Below are 8261 nucleotides of genomic sequence, written 5' to 3'. Positions count from 1 at the left end.
TCATCAGGAAACGGGCACAGGCATACTTCTCCTATGTGGTCCGCTAACGTACAGGAAAGCATTGTGCCCAAAAGCTCCCTCATTTCTCTCCTTCCCTCCCCACAGTTCCCAAGAGCTGGTGCATCATCTGCGCTCTCGGTAGCTCTGATATTTTTCCTTTGGCTTACCAATTTATGTAACACTTTGATCACTGGACTACTCTAAGGGGTGGGTAGTAAAAATACCCTAAAAATTTAAAAACAAATTTTGTACAGTTACAAGTCAGAGAGAAAATTCCTCTGAGTTGCACATTCCCTGTGACCTCACTTTACCAGGTTAGTGACTAACCTTTGTGTCCCCTCCTGGAGCACAGGCTGAGGCTGTGGCGCTGGGGTGAGATCTTTATGCCAGAGGGTCCTCAGAGCAGAGAGCATCAGCACTGTGTAAAAAGAGGCTCGAGGAAGGAAGAAGTGTCTTAAAGAAAGGGACTGACAATTAGAAGTTGGGTAGAAGTAGGATTGCCAGATTTAATAAATAAAAATATAGGATACCACGTTGGTTTCAATGTTGACAGTCACAATATGATTTTTTAAGGTAAATATGTTTCACTTATTACATGGGATATATTTAGACTAGAGAGATTATTTATCTTAGATCCAAATTTAGTGGGGCATCCTGTATTTTATCTGGTAACCCTAAGTGTTTGGGGCAGGAAATAGTAATGGAGCTAAATAATAACAAAAATAATGTATTTTTAAAGAAAGATTTATAGTTTTTTTTTTAAAAGATTTTATTTATTTATTTGAGAGAGAGAGAGGAGAGAGCATGTGGAGGGAAAGGGAAGGGGCAAACTCCCCACTGAGCAGGGAGCCTGATGTGGGACTTGATCCCACGATCCTGGCATAGTGACCTGGGCTGTAAGGCAGATACTTAACCTACTGAGCCACCCAGGCACCCCAGAATTTATAGTTTTAAAAGCACCCTTGGAGGGCACCTAAGTGACACAGTTAGTTAAGCATCCCACTTTTGATTTTGACTCTGGTTGTGCTCTCAGGGTCTGGAGATAGAGCCCAGCATAGGGCTCCATGCTCAGCTTGGGGTCTCCTGAGATTATCGGTCCCTCTTCCTTGGCCCCTCCTGCTCATGCACACTCTTTCTTTCTCTCTCAAATAAATAAATAAATCTTAGAAAGGGGAGGAGGAGCTCAGGTTTCTTTTTTTACTTTGTCCTCACATTAACTAAAGGTAGTGTTGTTGATGTGATGCAGGATAAGGTTCAGAGACGTTCAGTGACTTACCTAAGGAGATGCCACAGACAGTGGCAGTGCCAGCCTTCAAGCTCAGGTACTTTTTAGCTTATATTGAGATAGTTTTAGACTTACAAAAAAAGTTGCAAAACTAGTAGGGTGCTCCTGTATCCCCTTTAGGCAACTCCTTTTTACATGAACACCTTAAATAGCCATAGAACAATAATCAAATCTAAGGAATTCACCTTGGTATATTAGTACTCTCCACTGAAGTACTGACTTTATTCAGATTTCACAAATTTTCCCACTAGTGGCCCTTTTCTTTCCCAGAATCCATTTCCGCTTCCCACATCACTGTCTGTTGTCAAGTTTCCTTAGTCTCCTACCATCTGGAATGGTTCCTCGGTTTTTCCTGTCTTTTGTGATCTTAGTGCTTTTGTCTAGTACTGATGAGTTATTTTGTAGGATGTCCTGCGGTTTTCGTTTGTCTGATGTTTTCTCAGGATTCTATGGAAGGCACTGGGAAGGAATCCACAGAGGAGATAGTCCTTTTCAGGCCATACCATATTTACTACATTGACATGTTGTATCGGTGATATTAATCTTGACTTTGCTAAAGATGGCATCTGCTGAGTTTCTCCACTGTACACTTACTGTTTTCCCTTTTGTGATTACTAAATATTTTTAGAGGAGATACTTTGAGACCATGCTCAAATCCTGTGTCCACTTAAACTTTCATCCACCAATTTTAGCATCTATTGGTAGATTTTGCTTGCTGCCATGCCTAGTGTGGTCCTTATCCCTTCTATATTAATTGGCATTCCTCCATAGGAAAGACTTGTAGGTTTGTCCAGTTACCTCATTTAAGTTCAGTTATTGTAATTTCAAGTTTATTGTTCTTTTCCCTATAACACAGGTGAAGGAAAAAGGGAAAGAATTTGGGTTACTGTAAAGGTATGATTGTTTCAGATATGCAGTGGGAAGGCGGTAGGGATAATTTTTTTCATTTCACAAGTATTGATCAAACACTTCTATACATGGCATTATATGAGGTCCAGTGAAGGAAAGAGAAGTGTACAAAAAAATCCAAAGAAGGCTGATAAGTCAAAGATTCATACTTAAGGTACTTTTTATAAAAGGGATAATGAAACTTACCAACCAAATATTGAACTGAAAAATAGTCACATCGATGACTATGACAAGGGCAAGTGTCTCATAAGGCAGTCAGTTATCAAGCCCTCACTGCACGGTCAGCTCTGTGTGGTATAGGACATCTCCAACAAGATGGTCATGTTGGGAAGATCTTGGTGCCTTAGTCTGCAGTGTTATGAGCATTTTAAACGTTTTCTCCTAATTCAGAGAGAAGAACCCAACTAGAAGAGAACCATTTGACTGCCTTTGGGCCATTGATTCCTCTCCTGCCTGGAAGACAGCACAAAGCTTCAGAGAATTCAAGCATGCTCCTCGTTAGGAAATTGGGAATTAATTTATATATGGTACCTGGAAGAGTTAAACTTCTATTTTTCGTGACTAGCACTGACCATATGGGCATAATCCCAGTGCCCCAAATATCATCAGACGATAAAGGACTGGCATGGCCAAAAGATTTCCAAACTAGAGCATATTATGTTAACCAGTAGTCAATAAAGCTAAAGGGCAGTTTTACAGAGAACACTAATTATCCTTTTGTGTGGAGTGTAATGAGATCCAGCTAGGGGCAAATATAGATTCTCCTTGTGTGGGTCAGTGGTTTATTCTCCTGTCTCCTATCAGAGTAATCATTTGCATATTCAGGCAGAATGTGAATTGTTTAAGACACCCTTGTGAAGAATGCTGATGTGAAGAGAATCTAGCTCCGTTACACTAATGTACACTAATGTCATTAAAAAAAAAATCTGTCCAACAGGAGAGTTTATTCTAGCTACAACACGCTTTCCTTTATATTCTTCTTCAACTTTTCTGCAGTTGATTCAGGTGATAGCTTTTGTTTTAGAGATGAGGAAACTGAGATTCAGTGCCTTTATGTCATTTTTGCCTACAATGGTGGATCTAGATCTTGGACCCAAATGTTCTGATTCTAGAAAATGTGTTTGTAGCCTTACGCCATATTGCCTCCAGTTAGTGATATTCTTAAAATTCCTTATAACTATAAGTAGTATGATCATATGACCCACTTTTCTTGGAGTGGTTCAGATTTATATTTTCTGCCATGGCATAATTATTGATAGTATGACTTTCTATTCTAAAGAAAATAAAATGTCCTTAGACAAGAGAACAACATATCGCCCTTTCCATAGTAAGGCTCAGAGAAATTCTAGCTGAGAATTCATGCAGTCTTTAAACGTATGTTAAGGAAATCCTAGTAAACTCCCTAAGTGTTAAAAACTAATTATGTCAGGGGCACCTGGCTGGCTTAGTCAGAAAGGCATGCAACTCTTCGTCTCAGGGTTGTGAGTTCAAGCCCCATATTGGGTATAGAGCTTACTGAAATATAACATTTAAAAAAGTGAAATTATGCCATTTAAATATATCATGATGCATTCTGCTGTTGGAATAGTATGCACATATAACACGCACACATATACCCAATATTTAATGATCTGGAAAAAAACTCAAAAAAGACAAAATTATAATAACTTGATTCAAATTGTATGTGTATGTGGTTATACCTAGGTAACAAGATTATAGATGGATTTTCCTTTTTAAAAAATATGTTTCTGGATTTCTAAATAGCCTACAATGAATATGTAAAAATTTTACAGCTAAAAATTATCTTTAAAATCTCTCCTTTAGAATAAAGGGATTTCTTTTGACAGGAGAATATAAAGTTTTCACCTTGGAGAAAGTAAGACCTCATAGATAGGAGTCTAGTAGTATAGTAATAATCCTTCTCACAAGTAGAACAGAGCTTTATATCCCAAGAATTTTCTGATCATATTTTCTTGCTTAAACTTCCAAAGAAGGCTGTAGTCACTAAGCTTATGTCCCATTTCACAAGGGAAGCCAAAAATGCAGAGAAGACAGTGAATAAGGCATATGTGGGAGCTCCAAGGTTGTCCCAGGTAAGACCTTCCACCACTGGCTCTTATGCTTTTCCTACATTGGTGTTTAATGTCAACAGTGAGACCCTGAGCTAACAGGGAGAAGTGAGTCCATTTGCTCATGCTGCCCGTCTCTTGTGTGGACTGTAGAGAGAACAGGGCATACTGCCGTCATGGTGTAACACGGGAAACGAAGAGAAGCTTTTCCTTTATTTAAGCAACCATTTAGCCAGACATTAATTTCAATCCCCAGCCATTCAAAAGAACACTGACTACAACTCTAAGACAGTTTCCAAGCCTGAATTTGTTGTGACTGTGTCTGCCGTATGATTTACGGTGCCTTGCTTTTTCCCTCTGGTCCTGGATTTCTCCATCTGCAGAATGAAAACTTGTAACCAGATCACCTCTATGGTTCCCTCTGGCTTTGATAGTATGTGATTCCAGGCTTCTGAGCTTCAGAGGGAAAAAGTGAATTCCAAAGCTGTATTCCAGAAGCACCCTGTCTAACTTGGGCTCTACTTTTCTTTGCATTTGGAATCAGCCCAAAGAAAAGGTCATTTTTGCAGACATCTTGAGGTTGCGCTCCAATGTCCTCATTAAATAACAGGAACCCAGACTGGCAGGCCCAGGGGAATATTCAATCAAGGAGAAAAAGGCCAAGTCATTACCGGAACCCTATCATCAGAGCTGTAAACACAAGCATTCATTCGTGGGCTTTAGCTGAAAGCATGTTCAATCATGCACTCTCCCTCCTTATACAGGTTCCGTTTGTCAAATGCGTGTGACCATTCCGATAAGTCACTAGGGGTGGGAAGGGAGAAAGAGAAAGAAAGAAAATTGCCACCGTAAATAGACTCTGAACATAGAGAGATCAAAATAGACAGCCTCTGGCTTTAGGGGATGAGTCATCGTCGCAGCCCAGACCGCAAAAACAAGCGTGGCTTCTCTCCTTTGCAGCAGTCTTCCTGTCTGGAAAGGAAACACTGCTCTGATTGGAGATATTGGCCATTTTACAGACTTCAGAGTGGTTTAGGCAACTGAACATACAAGAAGGGGAACAGGTAAAATGATTTTGCCAAGTGCTTCTCTGGAGAACCAGCTACCAGCTCTGATCTGAAGATGAGTAGAAAATTTCCTCTTCAACCAACACTGGGTTTTGTTTTGTTTTGTTTTTATATGATGGTCTTCATTTCTGGTGTGGTGTACATATTTGTTTTCCTTCAAGTAAAGAAGTTATTTTTCTGAGACTTGGTTTCTGGGCACTGAGCTGAGCACTGTGAGGAAAGGAGAGATGAGCTGACATGAGGAGCATCTAATGAGGAAGTGGACAGGCACACACATCACGATCTTATGAAAGGAGATACGTGCTGAAAGAGGAAAAGCCCAAGACCACGGGGGTGTGAGGGAACCAGTAGTGGGCCCTGATGAATGGTCCACTAGATTGAAAGACTGGTGCGAAGAAGGCCTACGTGTGTTCAGGATTTAGCAGTGAGTCTAGGTTGAGCTTGATGCATCGTGCACGGTGAGGGAGGAGAAGAAATAAGGCTTGAAGGACAGATTGAGTCCAAATCCGGAAGGAGCTTGAATGCCAAGATGCAGTTTTGGGCCTTGTCCTCTATGCTGTGAAGATGGGGAGGGGAAGAAGCAGAGACACTGTGGGAAAGTAACAATGCCAGCCGTAGGGAGGAAAAGATGGAGAAGCAAGATCAAGGAAGATTGGTTAGGGACTCTCATCACAGTTTAGGAAAGAAATAAACTATGGCTCCTGTTCGCATAATAAGAAATATATATTTGGTCTTTGTCCCTGGTTCTTGGCAAAGCGTCCTTAAAACTCTTGTAATTTCTTCAGTGATAGGAATGATAAGAGCATTTTTTTAAACAAAAATTTTTAAACACAGAGCTCCTATAAATCCCTTGGAATTTCCTGAGTGATAGGATATCTTTTTTTCCTAATGAGACAACTGGCTGCTGGGGATCCCTAGATAATTTCAGTATGGGGCTTATCACCAGAAAAATCAAGGTATGACTAGAGGGGTAGAACTTCGAGTCCCATCTCCCAATTCCTAGAGAAGGGCAGAAGTGGAGTGGCTGGAGCTTGAGTCAACCACCAACGGCCAATGAGTTAATCAACCATGGTGATATCATAAACCCATGATATAAGTCCTGATGATTTATATCCTTTGTAATAAGTCTGTGATAGTAAAATATTCCTGAGTCCCATGAGATGTTCTAGCAAAGTAGTAAATCTGAGGAGAGGATTGTGGGAACCTGCTGAATTTATAGCCAGTTGGTCAGAAGTACAGGTGGTAAGACGGGCCTCTGAAGTGGGGGCAGACTTGTGGGAAAGAGTTCTTAGCCTGTGGGACCTGCCCTAACTCTATGTTAGTACTAGAGAGCTGGGCAATCAGTTGGTGTGGGAAACCCTCCTACACACATTTGATGTCAGGAGTGTCGTGAGTAAAACCAGCTCATTGCTCCCCACCTAGAACATTCCCTTAGATTAGAAAGGAGAGCATCTACAGAAAAGAGTAGAATAAATATGTTTGAATTTTTAATCTGGTTAGGGAGGATATCACTATAAAAATGTTCACCATCATAATGTGTGTGAAATCATCAAGGGATCAAGGAGACAGCTGGAGTCAGCTCAGTTTGACACAAAGGAGACTGCCCACTTTATAGGAATATGGGGCAAATAGATTTAGCTGGCCTACTCACACTGTAGACTTTATTTATTGCTCTGAATTCTGAATACTATATATTCAACTACATTTTCTTTCCAGCCTATGAATTCTTTCCTGCCTTGGTACCAGCTCTTGGTCTTTAGAAGGCAGTGGCTTGGAAGAAAGAGAGCTCATGTTACTGCTGGCTCAGCTTTGCTTCCTGTCTGACCTTGGGTAGATACTCTGATCCCTCTGGGCCTTGGTTTTCCATCTGCAAAATAGGCATCATGTGTTGAATTAATCAGTGCCTGGGACCCCTTGCAGCTCTAAGAGTTTAGGATGAATATTTAGTAATGAAGTAGTTTTCATTACTAAGGTTATCTTTCACAAAACAAACCCGTATCATTGAACCCTCCTGATAACTTGGGATATGCTGTGCAAGTATTATTATATAAGCGTACTTCATAGAGGTGTAGATAGAGGGATAGAGATACATAGAAGGTAGGTAATTTTTACAAGGATATACAGTGAATTAATGAGGTGGTCAGCACTAGAACCTTGGCCACCTGACTCCTAGCCCATGCTCCCTCGGCTCTCCCGGGCTGTACTGGTCCCTAGGAAAGGTCAGTGGAATACGTTGCCAGGAACACATCCAGAGTCCATGTTTGTTCTTGAATATCTTATATTTCCAGTGTTTCTCCTCAGTGATACCAGGCCAAAAGAAAGGGAGCCATTTTACCAGGGTCACTGCAAAATATTACTTATGAAAGACACTTAAAAAAAAAAGATTTTATGTATTTACTTGTCAGAGAGAGAGAGAGAGAGAGAGAGAGAGAGAGAGAACTAAGTAGAGGGAGAAGCAGACTACCTCCTGAGCAAGGAGCCCAATGTGGGACTCAATCCCAAGACCCTGGGATCATGACCTATACTAAAGACAGCTGCCCAATTGACTGAGCCACCCAGGCATCCTTGTGAAACATATTTCTTTAAAACCACTTCTAGCATGCAACTCTTGACCTTGGTGTTGTGAGTTCCAGCCTCATGTTGGTATAGAGATTTTTAAGTATAAAATCTCAAACAAAACAAAACAAAACAAACCCTTTTGCTGGGATCTGTGCAGATGTCAAGCTGCTTTTGCTGTCTTTGCTTTCATGGGCAGCTGTAGGAAGTTACCTACTTGGATGTGGTCAGCAGGCAGAGGCTGGACCATCTACACTCCTCAGTGTGTGTCCCTCTGGCCATAAAATTATGTTAGCTCTGGGCCAAATGGACTTTGGAGTTCATCCAACCCAATGCCCTGTCCAGGGCTAGATATTTTCTATAACAGTTCTATTG

The sequence above is a fragment of the Mustela lutreola genome, chromosome 2 (assembly GCF_030435805.1).
Source record: "Mustela lutreola isolate mMusLut2 chromosome 2, mMusLut2.pri, whole genome shotgun sequence".
Taxonomy (NCBI): domain Eukaryota; kingdom Metazoa; phylum Chordata; class Mammalia; order Carnivora; family Mustelidae; genus Mustela; species Mustela lutreola.
The sequence above is the reverse complement of the archived record's forward strand: the minus strand, read 5'-3'. Positions refer to the sequence as shown.